The sequence below is a fragment of the Ovis aries genome, chromosome 10 (genome assembly GCF_016772045.2).
Source record: "Ovis aries strain OAR_USU_Benz2616 breed Rambouillet chromosome 10, ARS-UI_Ramb_v3.0, whole genome shotgun sequence".
Classification (NCBI taxonomy): domain Eukaryota; kingdom Metazoa; phylum Chordata; class Mammalia; order Artiodactyla; family Bovidae; genus Ovis; species Ovis aries.
In genome coordinates this window covers 48557674-48574253 of record NC_056063.1, presented here as the reverse complement: position 1 = coordinate 48574253, position 16580 = coordinate 48557674, and the positions used below count along the sequence as shown (strand labels likewise).

The 16580-nt window shown below is 40.7% G+C and overlaps 1 long non-coding RNA gene across 3 annotated transcripts in view; it reads right to left on the bottom strand.

The window, feature by feature from the left end:
* Nucleotides 1-1706: 1706 nt before the first annotated feature.
* The window catches only part of LOC105609591 (uncharacterized), a 44490-nt gene continuing 29616 nt past the window's right edge, over nucleotides 1707-16580 (bottom strand). For 2 of the 3 annotated variants that reach the window (XR_006060990.2, XR_006060991.2), the window contains one exon: nucleotides 1707-14721. This is a non-coding gene — a long non-coding RNA (uncharacterized LOC105609591). The remainder of the gene's footprint in view (nucleotides 14722-16580) is intronic. The other variant, XR_009595274.1, reaches the window with a different exon arrangement.

Sequence of the window (16580 nt, the reverse complement as noted above, 5' to 3'; positions counted from 1 at the left end):
AGAATTCCATGGACAGAGGCGCCTTCGGGGAGCCACAGTCCATGGGGTCACAGAGTTGAACATGACTGAACAACCAACACTTCACTTCGGCCCAAGATATGGCCAAATCATTATCATCTTTTACTTAGACTCTGCAATTCTGGCTGGATGTTTCTCCCTGCCTCTCTCTTCCCTTTCAGCAGGTACTGCCACTGTGATCTTTTTATATCATTTATCAGATCATTTCACTTCCTTACTGGGAACCTTTCACTAGCTTCTCCTTACTGCACATAGGTTTAATCTAAATTCCTCACTGTGGCTGCCAAAGCCCTCTGAGATCCACCTCCCTAAGATCTCTTTAACGGCAGGTGGTGCCAGCTGTGTGGGTCCTCTCTATTCAGGAGACACCAAGCTCATCCCACCTGAGAGCCTTTGCACATCCTCTTCTGTTTGCCTAGACCATTGGTCTCCAAGTCACATGTCACTTTCTGGGCTTTCCTTAATCAAAATAGCCTCTCCAGGCGCAGACATAGAGAACAGACTTGTGAACACAGCAGGGGAAGGAGAGGGTGGGATGAATTGAGAGGGTAGCATTGAAGCATGTACATTACCATAAATAAAACAGAGAGCCAATGGGAATTTGCTATATGATGTAGGGATCTCAACCCGGAGCTCTATGACAACCTAGAGGGGTGGCATGGAGTGGAAGGTGGGAAGGAGGTTCAAGAGGGAGGGAACACGTGTATACCTATGGCTGATTCATGTTGATGTATGGCAGAAACCAACAAAACATAGTAAATCAATCATCCTCCAATGAAAAATAAATTAATTTTTAAAAGCTATGTAGTTGCGGACCCAAAACTGCCTCAAAAACAAACAAACAAATAGCCTCTCCAATCACTCCCTATTACTGTATCTCCTGGCTCTATTTCTTGATAGCTTAACTATTTGAAATCATCTGACTGTTTTCTTCTCTCTTTTCTCTCTCCACATGCTGGCTTGAGGAGAGCTGTGGCCTTGACTCTCCTCATCCCTCCCATCCTTCATCCCTAACATCTTGACTAGTATTCAATTAACTCGCAAGAAAATATTTTGACTGAACTAATGAATACGTGATAGGCACTTTTTATATCTATGCTATAGATCTAGCTAGTTAATTGTATGGATAGAAATAATGTAACTTATTAACTCCCTATTGATGGACAAATGAGGGTGCCATTTTGTGTTGTTATAAACCACATAGAAGCAAACAAATTTGTTTTCATACCCATGTGTATTTGTACAAATGTTTCTGTAAGATCAAGTGGGGCTTCCCCAGGGGCTCAGAGGTAAAGAATCCACCTGCAAGGCAGGAGTCACAGGAGACAGAGGTTCCATCCCTGAGTCAGGAAGATTCCCTGGAAGAGGGCATGGCAACCCACTCCAGTATTCTTGCCTGAAGAATCCCATGGACAGAGGAGCCTGGTAGGCTACAGCCCAAGCGTCACAAAGAGTCGGCCATGACTGAAGTGACTTAGCATGCACAAAGGATGCAGATTTTGAATTTCAATAGCTACCAAGTTAGTAATAGAGTTATTCTTTTAATTTTTCTTTGGTACATCAGGGCCAATCATATGGAGGGGGTTTTTGTTGTTGTTTTTTCTAGATTTGTCATTTCCCCCACTACCTTCTTTTTTATAAAACCTCCTGTTAATACCTACAATGAACGAAATAGGGTTCTATCAAAATGAAAGATACATCAACTTTTTATTTCATCTTGTGTCCAAAATTCCACAGTGACAATTGAGAATTTTTCAACATGATTCCATATCATGCTCAAGGGTAGCACATACTTATTAAATCCTGTGCAAAACTTAACTTATAAACACTTTTTTATGAGAAATCTGTAAGAAAATTTAGGCATTTATTAAATCTGCTGTGGCTCTAAATCTTGGACTTCATTAAGCTGCCCAGTCAACACTTAACAGTACATATTTAAATCACTTGGAAAGACTTAGAGTTGTAAATCTGATTTTTCTTGCTTTTATAATTATCCACCCCCCCCCACCCAAACTGACTGAAGAAGAAAAGAAACTGAGCTACTTGAAGAATTAACAAAATTGACTCCATTATCTTGCCCAATTAACTCTTCTTGTTTCTGCAGCTGAGGAGATCACCTCAAGGGCCTTGTCAATCAGTTTTAAATCTCTCAGGTAAATCCAGATTCTCATTTAAAGTAGTCAAAAGAAAATTAAGCTTCCATATGGCTTCTGCTTGTCCTGCTGGGAGAGCTGACTTGTTCAGATTTCAATTTCTCCATCTCTTTTCATGAGAAGTGTTTTTAAATCTCAGAGTAGTGGAATCTTTTTGCGACTAGATTGATCTCACTTTGGAAGAAAGTTCTCTGTAACTTGACTGAGGTTGCCTGTTGGAGCCAAAACAACAATCACAACACCTTAACTCTTCTTCGCCTTAATGTATCCCCTTGTGGTCATGTGTTTGGCACACAATGGGTGAGCAACACTATTCTGAGTTGGCATTTGTGATATAAACATTATTGCTCACACCACAAACTTGAAGTTAACCAAAATTCTAATCAACTGTTTGCTCCTTTCTAAGGAAGATAGAAATAAAGACAAAGGTTTCAGTACTCAATATTTGATTCCTGTGTGAGACATATTTTTTAATATTGAATTTTTTTTAATTTCTCAAAAAAGTTTTACTCACAAGTTATTTAGTTGTAAATTCATATTCTTAATAAATAAATATTCTAATTATTCTTTAATCTTCCTTTGCTCTACCTGAGCCAAAAATGTGGTTGGTTGTTTATTTGCTGTTTTGCTATGTATATTCTGCACTAGCAGTCATCACCAAATTAACCAGTTCAAAACTGGTTGGGCCTTACATGGCCGCATGTCTTAAATTTTATTCTCTGCTGTTGAGTGAAAACAAAAATACAAGTAAATCACAAGTCACCCCAAAACTGCCCCATTGGCAGGAAGAGTCACACTGGAGAAATCCCAACATTCCAAAACTATCTTGTGTTTAAAGACTTCCCTGTAGGATGTTGAGAATTTGCCACAACTGGGAAAGATGTGAGCCGAATTTCCTTTGGTAATTAAGATTATCTGTTTATTCCATAACAATACAAAAAAAAAATCAAAGAATGAGTTCCTTTGAATATATATAAAAATACCATCCTCCATTTATTAGAAAAGCCCAGAAATTGAATTTTTCTCTGTTATTAAAGTTCTGACTGATATGAGAAAATGATCCTTCCCATGAGCTGCTGCTGCTGTTGTTGCTAAGTTGCTTCAGTCGTGTCCGACTCTGTGCAACCCCATAGACGGCAGCCCACCAAGCTCCTCCGTCCCTGGGATTCTCCAGGCAAGAACACTGGAGTGGGTTGCCATTTCCTTGTCCAATGCATGCATGCATGCTAAGTCACTTCAGTCGGGTCTGACTCTATGCGACTCTATGGACAGCAGCCCACCAGGCTCCTCTGTCCACAGGATTCTCTAGGCAAGAATACTGGAGTGGGTTGCCATTTCCTTCTCTCTCTCATGGGCTAGAGAAGTCTCCTTCTCATGAGCTAGAAGTGTTTTGTTCATCTTGAAGGTAGGCCAGATGCCTCTAAGATTCTTCCTTCATTTATTTGTCCACCTATGATGTGAGTTTGTGTCACCCAACAGGCATTTGCTAAGCATTTATTGTGTATAAGCAACATACAAGATGTCCTGAGGTGTTTAAAAAGAGAACGTCTTTGAGGAACTTACTCCACCTGTTTTGGGGACAATTTTACTCATGTACACACAGTGTGAGTACATGCCACTTAAATTTCCCCAGCCTTATCAGCTGTCCAGTTTTCACCTAAAAGTTGTCAAACACCTTTCTTTTTTCTTTTGCCCCAAAGCCCTGATATCACTGAGTCCCAAGTCCTTATTAACTGCCAGTATTATATCAGAGACTCATCTTTTTCACTATTCTTGAGACCAGGTTGATTTTTTAGATAGGAAAATTATTGAGATCTTACCATTTGATCCTTACAACAGTACAGTGAGCCTAGGGACATTAATCTAATTATTTATTCATCTTCAGGAGCTTTTTTTTCCTGAGCTTATAGTACTCACAGGGCTGAGAGTCTAAAGAGAGACTGGCAGTTCTAACAAAGTGGGAACAATAGGAGCTTTAAGAACCATAGAAGGCATCTCTATTTCAGGGAAAGGTGTCATGAGCAGGGAGGCTTTGGGTGACACTGGCCCCAGGTACTGGAGTGGGTTGCCATTTCCTTCTCCAGAGGTGGGAGCAGGAGCATGCAATGATTGACTCCATGGAGAAGGGGGAGGAGAAAGAGTGAAAGTGCGATCCAGACAAAGGAAACAACAATTACTCAACAAGTATTTGTGTTAGACACGGGAAACCCAGTGGTGCCAATATAATGCATTAATGATGCTGGTGTCCAGGACTACGAAGGCAAAGAACAGATCATAGCATAGCAACAGCTACTTCTGAACCCCATTCTGTGCCAGGTGATGTTCTAAGCACTTATTATACTACTTAATTTTCAGAACAAAGATGAGGAAACAGAGAGGACAAGGTGCTTGCTGTGACCACATACCAGTTAAAGAACAGAACCACTTCAAAAAAATTTTTAAAGAACAAAAACTGAAAAAAAAAATTATCTGACCAGTGACCTGAGCATTAAATCCCATATGTGTTTACTTTTTCAGTACTATCTTTTCTCATATCTGATAGGTTTATTTAAAACCTAATTTGTTGACAAGGGTGCTAAGACAATTTAATATGGGATAAGGTATCTTTTCAACAAACGACACCGGGAAAAATGGATACGAACATGCAGAAAAATGAAGTTTGACCCCTATCTCATGCCATATACTAAAATTAACTCAAGAATATACCTAAATGTAATAGCTAAAACAATAAAATTCTGGAGGAAACAAAAAGAATAGAGCCACTTCCAATTCAAGCCAACTCTTAACCATGAAAAGATAGTAGTAGCCTCTCCCCTCAAACCAGACAGAAACCAGGAGTGTGTGCTCACAGTGATAGGGAAGGAATGGATAGATCAGGGAAAATTTTTATTAAATAATTAGTAAGATTTAACCAGAAAAGGAGAGGGGGCAAATGTGTGCCGAGGAAAGTAACTCAGCTTCTCAGACCACTGCACACACCACCAAGTCTATATAAAAGTGCAACCCTGAACTCTTATAGAAATGAAGCTGCAGAACATTTCAACTCTCATTCTAAGAACAAAGACAGTCCAAAGGAAAGTTTTAAGAAAAATAGAATTAAATTTGTACCTTTAAGGGATTATTATAGCTGTTGAATAGAGGACACACTTGATGGAATCAAGAGTGAGTACAAGAAAACTACAGCTGACTTTTGAACAACATGGTATTAAGGGTGCACAGTAGAAGCTTCCTATATAACTTACGCTTATCTCTCCACGGATGCAGTTACTTTGTATCTGTATCTATGGGCTTCCCTGGTTGCTCAGCTTGTAAAGAAACTGCCTGCAATGCAGAAGACCTGGGTTCGACCCCTGGGTTGGAAAGATCCCCTGAAGAAGGGAAAGTCTACCCACTCCAGTACTCTGGCCCAGAGAATTCCATGGACTGTATAGTCCATGGAATCACAGAGTCAGACACAGTTGAACAATTGAACAGCAGCAGCAACAACAAAACAGAAAACCTAGGAGGTCACTCTGATAAAGGAAGAAGGAACAGAAGCAGATTTTCAAAGACAGCATGTCATGATCACATGGTTCCATTTTGTTGTTCAGTTGCTCAGTCATGTCGGACTCTTTTCAACCTAATGGACTGCAGGACGCCAGGCTCCCTGTCCTTCACCAACTCCCAGAGCTTGTTCAAACTCATGTCCATTGAGTTGGTGATGTCATCCAACCATCTCATCCTCTGTTGTCCCCTTCTCCTCTTGCCTTCAATCTTTCTCAGCATCAGGGTCTTTTCCGTGGTTCCATTCAGCTACAGTAAAGGGGGTGTGATGTGTAGGTAGGTTTATGGGGGATGGGACTAGTGAGAAAAAGGCAGGTCCCAGTACATGAAAGGACTTATCTGTTAAGATAAAAAGTATAAAGTCCCTCTGAAATCTGTTCAGTTCAGTCGCTGAGTCATGTCTGACACTTTGCGACCTCATGAACTGCAGCACGCCAGGCCTCCCAGTCCATCACCAACTCCCAGAGTCCACACAAACCCATGTCCATTGACTCGGTGATGCCATCCAACCATCTCATTCTCTGTTGTCCCCTTCTCCTCCTGCCCTCAATCTTTCCCAGCATCAGGGTCTTTTCAAATGAGTCAGCTTTTCGCATCAGGTGGCCAAAGTATTGGAGTTTCAGCTTCAACATCAGTCCTTCCAATGAACACCCAGGACTCATCTCCTTTAGGATGGACTGGTTGGATCTCCTTGCAGTCCAAGGGACTCTCAAGAGTCTTCTCCAACAACACAGTCCAAAAGCATCCATTCTTCAGTGCTCAGCTTCCTTTACAGTCCAACTCTCACATACATACATGACCACTGGAAAAACCATAGCCTTCATAGATGGACCTTTGCTGACAAAGTGATGTCTCTGATTTTTAATATGCTGTCTAGGTTGGTCATAATTTTCCTTCCAAGGAGTAAGCGTCTTTTAATTTCATGGCTGCAATCACCATCTGCAGTGATTTTGGAGCCCAGAAAAATGAAGTTAGCCTCTGTTTCCCCATCTATTTGCCATGAAGTGATAGGACCGGATGCCGTGATCTTAGTTTTCTGAATGTTGAGCTTTAAGCCAATTTTTTCACTCTCGTCTTTCACTTTCAAGAGGCCCTTTAGTTCTTCACTTTCTGCCATAAGGGTAGTATCATCTGCATATCTGAGGTTATTGATATTTCTCCCAGCAATCTTGATTCCAGCTTGTGTTTCTTCCAGTCCAGCGTTTCTCATGATGTACTCTGCATATAAGTTAAATAAGCAGGGTGACAATATACAGCCTTGATGTACTCCTTTTCCTATTTGGAGCTAATGTGTTGTTCCATGTCCAGTTCTAACTGTTGCTTCCTGACCTTCATACAGGTTTCTCAAGAGGCAGGTCTGAAAGCTGAGATGATACTAAAGGTTTTCTCTTTGTATAACTTGTATTTTTGTGTAATATTTTAGAACTTTGAAATAATTTCAGATCTATAGAAAACTTACAAAGGTAGGACACAGAGTCATTGCATATCTCTCATCCAGTTTCCCCTAACTGTAACATCTTACATAATCATGGCACCTGGGTCAAAACAAAGAAACCAACATTTACGCGTGACTACCCACTAAAGTTCAGGCTTCCCTAGTGGTTCAGATGGTAAAGAAATCACCTGCCATGCAGAAGACCCAGGTTCAACCCCTGGGTCAGGAAGATCCCCTGGAGAAAAGAAATGCTACCCACTCCAGTATTCTTGCCTGGAGAATTCCATGGACAGAGGTGCCTGGTGGGCTATATGGTCCATAGGGTCACAGAGAGTTGGACACAACTGAGTGACTAACACTCAACATCTACTAAACTCCAGATTTTATTCACATTTCACCTCTTTCTGCACTAATGTCCTTTTCCTGTCCCATAATCTCCTCCAGGATAGCACATTATATTTTCATCATCAGTCTCCTTAGGCACCTCTTGGCTGAAGCACTTTTCCCATCTTTCTTGTATTGCATGATATTGACAGTTGTGAGGAGGACTGGTCTGATGTTTTGTATACTGTATCTCAATTTGGTGTGCCTGAAATTTTTCTCATGATTAGATTAAGATGTTACAAGATTTTAAGAACGGGAATGCAGCTGATTTTGTTTTCGTTTAGGAAGTTCACTCTGGATATTGAGAGAGAACTAGAATGTTGGTTTCTAACTCAGTGATGATGATTTCTGCAACATGAGACTTGAGGTGATTTCTGAACTTTCATCTCTGTAATTCTTTCATCTTGTTTCAATCATTTATATGGAATGCAGGTCATTTTATTTTTGAAAAACAAAAGAGTGATTTTTCTTTCAAGAGAAAAACTGGCAGCAAATAAATAACATGTCAACAGTGATTAATTCTGAATGATTAGAATATGGATGACGGTTATTCTCATCTCTTGGATTTTTCTCTATCTTTAAAAATGCCAAAAGTTTTCAAAAAAAAAAAGGAAAGAAAAAAATGATCCTTGAAAATGAGGAAGAAATGGAGAAGATGGGGAGTAGAGGACCAGATAAGAGACTAAGGCAAGAAACAGTTCAGGTGAGAGAGATGCTGGAAGCCTGAACTTGATAGTAAAAAGATGGAAGAGATAGTAAATGGAGTCCAGAGGCATGGTGACTGATTGGATAGGGTGCTCAGGAAGAGGGAAGAATCTCTGGTTTCTGGCTTTCCAGTTCATGGTGGTAATGCCATTCACAGAGCCAGGAAACTTCAAAGGAATAGCTGATTGGTGAGCAAGGAGTGACTTTCGTTTTAGACATGCAGGCAGTGGAATGTCACATCTGACACTATTGACTTCTCTTTATGTCTTTCTGAATTTATGTTTTTAGACAACATTCTTTACATTTTTCCTCCATCAGATACTTATTCAGTATCTTTTTCTGAAATTCTCATTTATGCCTCTTGAGAACCTGTACGTACATGCTAAGTTGCTTCCGTTGCGTCCAACTCTTTGTGACCCTATGGACCACAGTCTGCCAGGCTCCTGTGTCGATGGGATTCTCCAGGCAAGAATACTGGAAGTGTGTTGCCATGCCCTCCTCCAAGGGATCTTCCCAACCCAGGGATCAAACCCATGTCTCTTACATCTCCTGCACTGGCAGGCAGGTCTTCACCACTAGCGCCACCTGGGAAGCCCAGGTATTCCTAAAATAGTCATTGTTCAGATTGTACCCCTTATGTTTCCAGATTCATGACTGTTAATCCTAGATTCATTTAACAATTTTAGATTGTTAAAACTAAGAACTAAGAGAGGTACATCACCACTGACTAAACTACAGATTTTATTCGGATTTTCCCAATTTTTAAATGAACATATTTTTTCTATTCCAGGATCCTGTAGTTTTCTCTTTTTCCCATAGGAAAAAGCAGAATGCAAAGATTTCATTCTTTGCCATTTCTCAGAAATATGAGCTTAGGACTAAATCAAACACTTTGAAGATGTTTCTTCATGAAATGAGAATGGTGATAACACCAGCTCTGCCTTATTCAGAATGTTTTTGTGAGAATCACAAATGTGGAGTATGGACCCTTAGTCTGTTTGGGCTACTAAAACAAAATACCAGATTAAGTGACTGATGAATAATAGGTATTTTTTTCTCACAGTTTGGGAAACTGAAAATTCAAGATCTGGGTGCCCACATGGTCAGGTGAGGACCCTTTTCCAGGTCAGACTTCTCACTGTATCCCTCAGGAGGGCAGCAAAGGGTGAGGGAGTTCTCTTGGAACTCCTTATAAGGGCACTAACTCCATTGGTAAGGGGTCCACTGTTGCTGTTTTTCATTTGCCCAGTCATGTCTGACTCTTTGCGACCCCATGGACTGCAGCATGCCAGGCCTCCCTGTCCCTCACCATTTCCTGGAGTTTGCCCAAGTTCGTCTTCATTGCATTGGTGATGTCATCCAACCATCTCATCCTCTGTCATCCCTTTCTCTTCCTGCCTTCAATCTTTCCCAGCATTAAGGACTTTTCCAATGAGTCATCCGTTCACATCAGATGGCCAAAACACTGGAGCTTCAGTTTCAGCATCAGTCCTTCCTGTGGATATTCAGGGTTGATCTCCCCTAAGATTGACTGGTTTGATCTCCTTGCTGTCTCCTGGACTTTTTGATCTCCTGGACTTTCAGGAGTCTTCTCCAGCACTACAGTTCAAAGGCATCAATTCTTTGGCATTCTGCCTTGTTTATAGTCCAGCTCTCACAACTGTACATGACCACTGGAAAGACCATAGCCTTGACTATATAAACCTTTGCCGGCAGAGTAATGTTTCTGCCTTTCAACGCACTGTCTAGGTTTGTCAACACTTTCCTGCCAAGAAGCAGTCATCTTCTGATTTCATGGCTGCAGTTACTGTCTGCAGTGATTTTGGAGCCCAAGAAGAGGGAATCTGTCACTACTTCCACCTATTCCCCTTCTATTTGCCATATAATAATGCAGCTAGATGCCATGATCTTAGTTTTTTTAATATTTAGTCTTAAGCCAGCTCTTCCACTCTCCTCCTTTACCCTCATTGAGAGGCTCTTTAGTTCCCCTTTGCTTTCTGCCATTAGAGTGGTATCATCTGCATATCTGAGGTTGCTGATGTTTCTCCAGCCTGTCTTGACTCCAGGTTGTAACTCATCCAGCCTGGCATTTCTCATGATGTGCTCAATGTATAGGTTAAACAAACAGGGTGACAGCAGACAGCCCTGCTGTACTCCTTTGTTGCTCTTGAACCAATCAGTTGTTCCATACAGGATTCTAACTGTTGCTTCTTGACCTGTATACAGGTTTCTCGGGAGACAGGCAAGATGATCTGGTATTCTCACCACTCTAAGAGCTTTCCACAGTTTGTCATGATCTACACAGTAAAAGGCTTTAGCATAGTCAATGAAACAGAGATAGATGTTTTTCTGAAATTCCCCTGCTTTCTCTATAATCCAGCAAATGTTGGCAATTTAATCTCTAGTTCCTCTCCCTTTTTCTAAACCCAGTTCGGACACCTGGAAGTTCTTGGTTCACATAATGCTGAATCCTGGAATGCAAGATTTTAAGTATGACCTTACTAGCACAGTAAATGAATGCAGTTGTTCGATGGTGCACATTGGACATCATTGGCACATGGTACTACCAAAGTACTACCCTTCTTGGGAACTGGGATGAGGATTGACCTTTTCCAGTCCTGTGGCCACTGCTAGGTCTTTCAGATTTGCTGACATATTGAATGCAAAACCTTGATGGTATCCTACTTTAGGGATTGAATAGTTCTAGAATTTCATTTCATCCACTAGCTTTGTTAACAGCAGTGCTTCTTAAGGCCCACTTGACTTCACACTCCAGAATATCTGGCTCTGGGTGACTAACCACACCATCATAGTAATCTAGTTCATTAAGATCTTTTTAATACAGTTCTTCCGTGTAATATCTCTCCATCTCTTCTTTATCTCTTCAGTATCTACTAGGCCTCTACCATTTTTGTCCTTTATTGTGCCCGTTTTGGGTGGAATGCTCCCTTAAGGTTTCCAGTTTTTCCGAAGAGATTTCTAGTCTTTCCCCTTTTGTTGTTTTCCTCTAGTATGAAACACTGCTCATTGAAGAAGACCTTCTTGTTTCTTCTAGCCATTCTTTAAAACTCTGGATTTAATTGGATGTACCTTAGCCTCTCTCCCTTGCTTTTTGCTTGTCTTCATTCTTCCACTATTCTTAAAGCTTCCACAGATAACCACTTTGCCTTCTTGCTTTTCTTTTTCTTTGGGACGGTTTTATTCACCATCTCCTGTACAATGTTACAAGCCTCTGCCATAGTTCTTAAGGCACACTGTTATCTAGATCTATTCAGTTAGCTGCTTCCTAGGATGTCGATGTGCATTCTTACCATCTCCTGCTTGACCATGTCCAATTTTCCTTTACTCATGGACCTAACATCCCAGATTCCTAAACAATACTGTTCTTTGCAGCATCAGATTTTACTTTCCTCACCAGACACATCAACAGAGTGTCATATCTGCTTTGGCCCAGCCACTTCATTCATTCTGGGGCTATTGGTGATTCTCCTCTGCTCTTTCCCAGTAGCACACTGGACACCTTTACACCTGGGGAACTCATTTTTTGGTGTCATATCTTTTTGGCCTTCTATACAGTTCATGAGGATCTCCAGCAAGTATACTGGGATGGTTTGCCATTCCCTCTTCCAGTGGATCATGTTTTGTCAGAAACCTTTGCTATGACCCATTTGTCTTGGGTGGCCCTGCAAGGCATGGCTCATAGCTTCACTGAGTTATGCAAGCCCCTTTGCCACAAGGCAGTGATCCATGAAAAGGGCTCTGTCCTTATGACCTAATAATTTCCCAAAGGCCCCACCTCTGTGTACCATCACCTTCAGTTCAGTTCAGTCACTCAGTTGTGTCCGACTCTTTGCAACCACATGAACCGCAGCACGCCAGGCCTCCCTTTCCATCACCAACTCCCGGAGTTCACTCAGACTCACGTCCATTGAGTCAGTGATGCCATCCAGCCATCTCATCCTCTGTTGTCCCCTTCTCCTCCTGCCCCCAATCCCTCCCAGCATCAGAGTCTTTTCCAGTGAGTCAACTCTTCACATGAGGTGGCCAAAGTACTGGAGTTTCAGCTTTAGCATCATTCCTTCCAAAGAAATCCCAGGGCTGATCTCCTTCAGAATGGACTGGTTGGATGTCCTTGCAGTCCAAGGGACTCTCAAGAGTCTTCTCCAACACCACAGTTCAAAAGCATCAATTCTTTGGCTCTCAGCTTTCTTCACAGTCCAACTCTCACATCCATACATGACCACTGGAAAAACCATAGCCTTGACTAGATGGACCTTAGTCAGCAAAGTAATGTCTCTGCTTTTCAATATGCTATCTAGATTGGTCATAACTTTTCTTCCAAGGAGTAAGCGTCTTTTAATTTCATGGCTGCAGTCACCATCTGCAGTGATTTTGGATCCCCCAAAACTAAAGTCTGACACTGTTTCCACTGTTTCCCCATCTATTTCTCATGAAGTTATGGGACCATCACCTTTAGGGGGTTAGATTTCAACACATAGATTTGGAGCAGACACATTCAGACCATAGCAGGTAACCTGAAATGCTTTAAAATGTTTAAAGCTACACAGACATGGGCATACGATCTTTCAAGTTAACGCTGGCTCTCATTCACTGCTATCAGGAATAGAACTAATATGTGGGTGACTGACAAGATCAGATAATCAAAACATTATGTATACTTGGCTTAGAAATGTATTATTGAAGCATGTTTATATTTAAAATATGGATGTGTCTGATATTCTGGCAATTTAGTTCAAACAAAATAATGATGCCCAACTGAAGATCCAGAGGTGCTAAGATGGCCAGTCTCCTCTTTCTGACCCCTGCTCCACTTTTCTTTGTAAACCAGTCCATCCTGGGAACAAACAATCCAATTTCCATGGTCCTTTGCCATCAAGGACACTTACCTTTTCTTTCATACTCCCTCTAATGGCTTCAATATATGGGTTTCAAAAAATAAATAAATAAAACACTCAGTGAGGTACAAAATAATAGAGGAACTACGTGGAAATTCACAGGTACTATCTTTACCTGTTTAAACTTGCTCCTGAAAACCAAATTAAGCCAAGTTTTACATAAGCTTCTAACAGATGGACAGCAGAATGTGCTTGCAGCAATAAAGTGAATATCATCAGAAGAAAACCATTTAATATCTGCAGTTCACCACCATGTCAGCCTCCTCACTCACTTCCCTCTCTCAGCCTTTGATCAGCAGGATAGTTCCTCTCAAACGACTCTGTATCAAACAGAACAATATCTAAGATTTCAAGCTGAACTTACAACCTGTCTCAAGCAAAGGTATGAAATTTACAGCAATAGACTTTTATTCTAAACCAACCCGAGGCTTCTTCTCCGGTTTGTCATATTTTTCCCTTTGTCTCATTTTTCTTAAACCTAATTTGTACTTATTTTGGTCTTATACTATATGTGCCTTCACAAACTATCCTTAGAAAGTACTCTTTTATGATATGCATCTTTGCAAACTATCTTCATACAGCCTTTTAAGAACAGACAAAATAAAATAAAGAAATGATTAAAACCAAATAAATGAATAAATCTGTCTTTATGTTCACTTTTCTTTTTAAAAATTCATCTTTCCCAGAGAATTCCCAAGTGGTCCAGTGGTTAGACTCCACACTTTCCCTGCAGAGTTCACTGGGTTCAATCTTGGTCAAGAAACTAAGATTCTCACAAGCGGCGCATCCAAAAATAAGTTCACCTGTCCAAAGCATGAACCCTACATAGAGTTTTCAGCATACTTCTGTGCCTGCCCCACCTCTCCAAATACATACATATGTGTATATAATGTATGTGTGTATACATATATGTATGTATACATGTGTGTTACTATATGTACACGTGTGTGTGTGTGTGCTCAGTCACTAAGTCGTATTAGACTTTTTGTGACCCTATGGACTGTGGCCCATCAGGATCGTCTGTCCATGGGATTTCCCAAGCAAAAATACTAGAGTGGGTTGCCATTTCCTGCTCCAGGCAATCTTCCCCACACGAGGATCAAGCCCACAGATCCTGCATCTCCTGCATTGGCAGGCAAATTATTTAACACTGAGCCATTTGGGAAGCCTTACATATATATATATACATTGCACATACACATATGTACTTACATATATATGTAATTCCCTGTCTGAGTACTACGTACTGTTCACCTTCACAAATGTTATCTCATTTAATCTGCTCAGAAAAATTAAATAAATCACTTAATTACATTGAAGTAGTAATTCATAGCCTGGTTTGAACCCTAATCTATCTGATGCAAAATCATATGGAATTGCCACCATTTTTGCCACCTTTCTGATCTCTGTAGATTCGGCATCTAGCAGAATTGCAGCACTGTTGAAGCTTCTTGTCATCCTGGATGCCCACTGCCACACCAGCGGCTATCAGCCCGGGCAATACTTCTTCAGCATGTCTCCTGGTCTTCACAAGTCCTCTGTCTTCAGTTTTCAACTTTGTCCCACTCTAGGCAGAGCAAAACACTTTGCTGAATAAAACTTACCTTGATATCCTGTGGAGTGTTCCGTCCCTAATCCAGACTATTTTCTAACTTACCACTATCAGTTTAAACTTAAGGAATAATTATCAAATGTTTTACTCTAGACTTCAACTCTTGATTTTTTTCCTGAATTTTCATATCTCTGTGAGATATCTCTACTTACTAATTTCACTCTTACTCTAAACTTCAAGTCTTATTTCCTAAAATTATTCTTCCTTCAATTATTCTATTTCTATCAGTGAGATACTATCTCCATTCACCCAGAATAACCACCTTAGATTCTTCTCTTATGTAAACAAGATGGAATTATAGAGTTTAACCGTCACTCCTCGCTTCAAAACACATTTTAGATTAACCCTGTACACCACTCTACTCCACAGTAGTCAGAAATACACTTCTAGAATATTGCTTAGCCATGAAAAGGAATGAAGTACTGACACAGGCGACGAGGTAGATGCACCTTGGAAACAGTTTGCTAAGTGAAACAAGCCAGACACAAAATGTTACAAATTGCATGATTCTATTTTATGAACTATTCAGAACTGACAAGTCTGTAGAGACAAAATACAGCCTGATGGTAGCCAAAGGCTGAAAAATGGGGGAAAACGTCTTCTAAAAGGTAAGGACTTTCACTTAGAAATAAGGGAAATGTTTTGGAAATTCCGAGCCTGTCCAGTGGTTAGAACTCTATGTTTTCACTGCCAAAGGCACAGATTTGATCTCTGTTCAGGGAACTAGTATCCCTTGAGTCACTCAGAGTGGCCGAAAAAAAAAGAAAAATGAAAATGTTTTGGAGCCAGATAGAGGTGATAGTTGTACAACATTATGAATGCACTGAATGCCACTGAATCGTTCATTTTAAAATGGTTAATGTTATACTATGTGATATTCACCTCGATAAGCTTTTTTTTAAAAATAGATTTCTAGCAAATCATCAGCCTCCAATATCTCTCACTATTCCATTCTGTTCTGATCCCCTGATGACTGTTTCATCTTCCTGGAACAGCTCTTTCATTAGGAACCCATTAGGTTTCCTTTTCTATCAAGGATAAACTCTGCTTTCAAAGATCAGGGTCCCCAAACTAATTTTCCATAAACATCACTACACACCATGCATGTCTCCTCAACAGGTTTCAAGTGCAACCACTCATTTCTCAGACCAGCAGTCTCAATGTCCACCTAAATTCTCCACTGACCATCTTTAAGTTTCCTTTATCTTATCCCAACTTCTCCATGGATCACTCACATCTCCCTTCTCTGAATTCCTTATGCATTCAGAGAGTTTTATAGAATGCAGTGTTTTCACTTGATATGTAAAATATGTATTACCTAACTAGAGGCTAAGTTCCCTTTAAGGCTAAATATCATGTCGAGACTTCACTGATTCTCATGCTGCCTACTTCACTTTTGGGAATCTAGGAAGTACTGAAGAAATGCTTCATTGATTACTCATTAACTACTGCTCGGGAAAGTTAATCATCCATTTCTCCCACTCCTTCTGCTAAGCTATAGTTTATCTTTTGTTTAAAATCACCCCCAATCTGCTCTGCGAAGCTTTCTCTTTCCATTCCTTATTTAGCAAGGAATAACCCCATAGACGGAGGAGCCTGGTGCGCTGCAGTCCATGGGATCGCTAAGAGTTGGACACGACTGAGCGACTTCATTTTCACTTTTCACTTTCATGCACTGGAGAAGGAAATGGCAACCCACTACAGTGTTCTTGCCTGGAGAATTCCAGGGACAGCGGAGCCTGGTGGGCTGCCATCTATGGGGTCGCATAGAGTCGGACATGACTGAAGCAATTTAGCAGCAGCAGCAGCTTCTC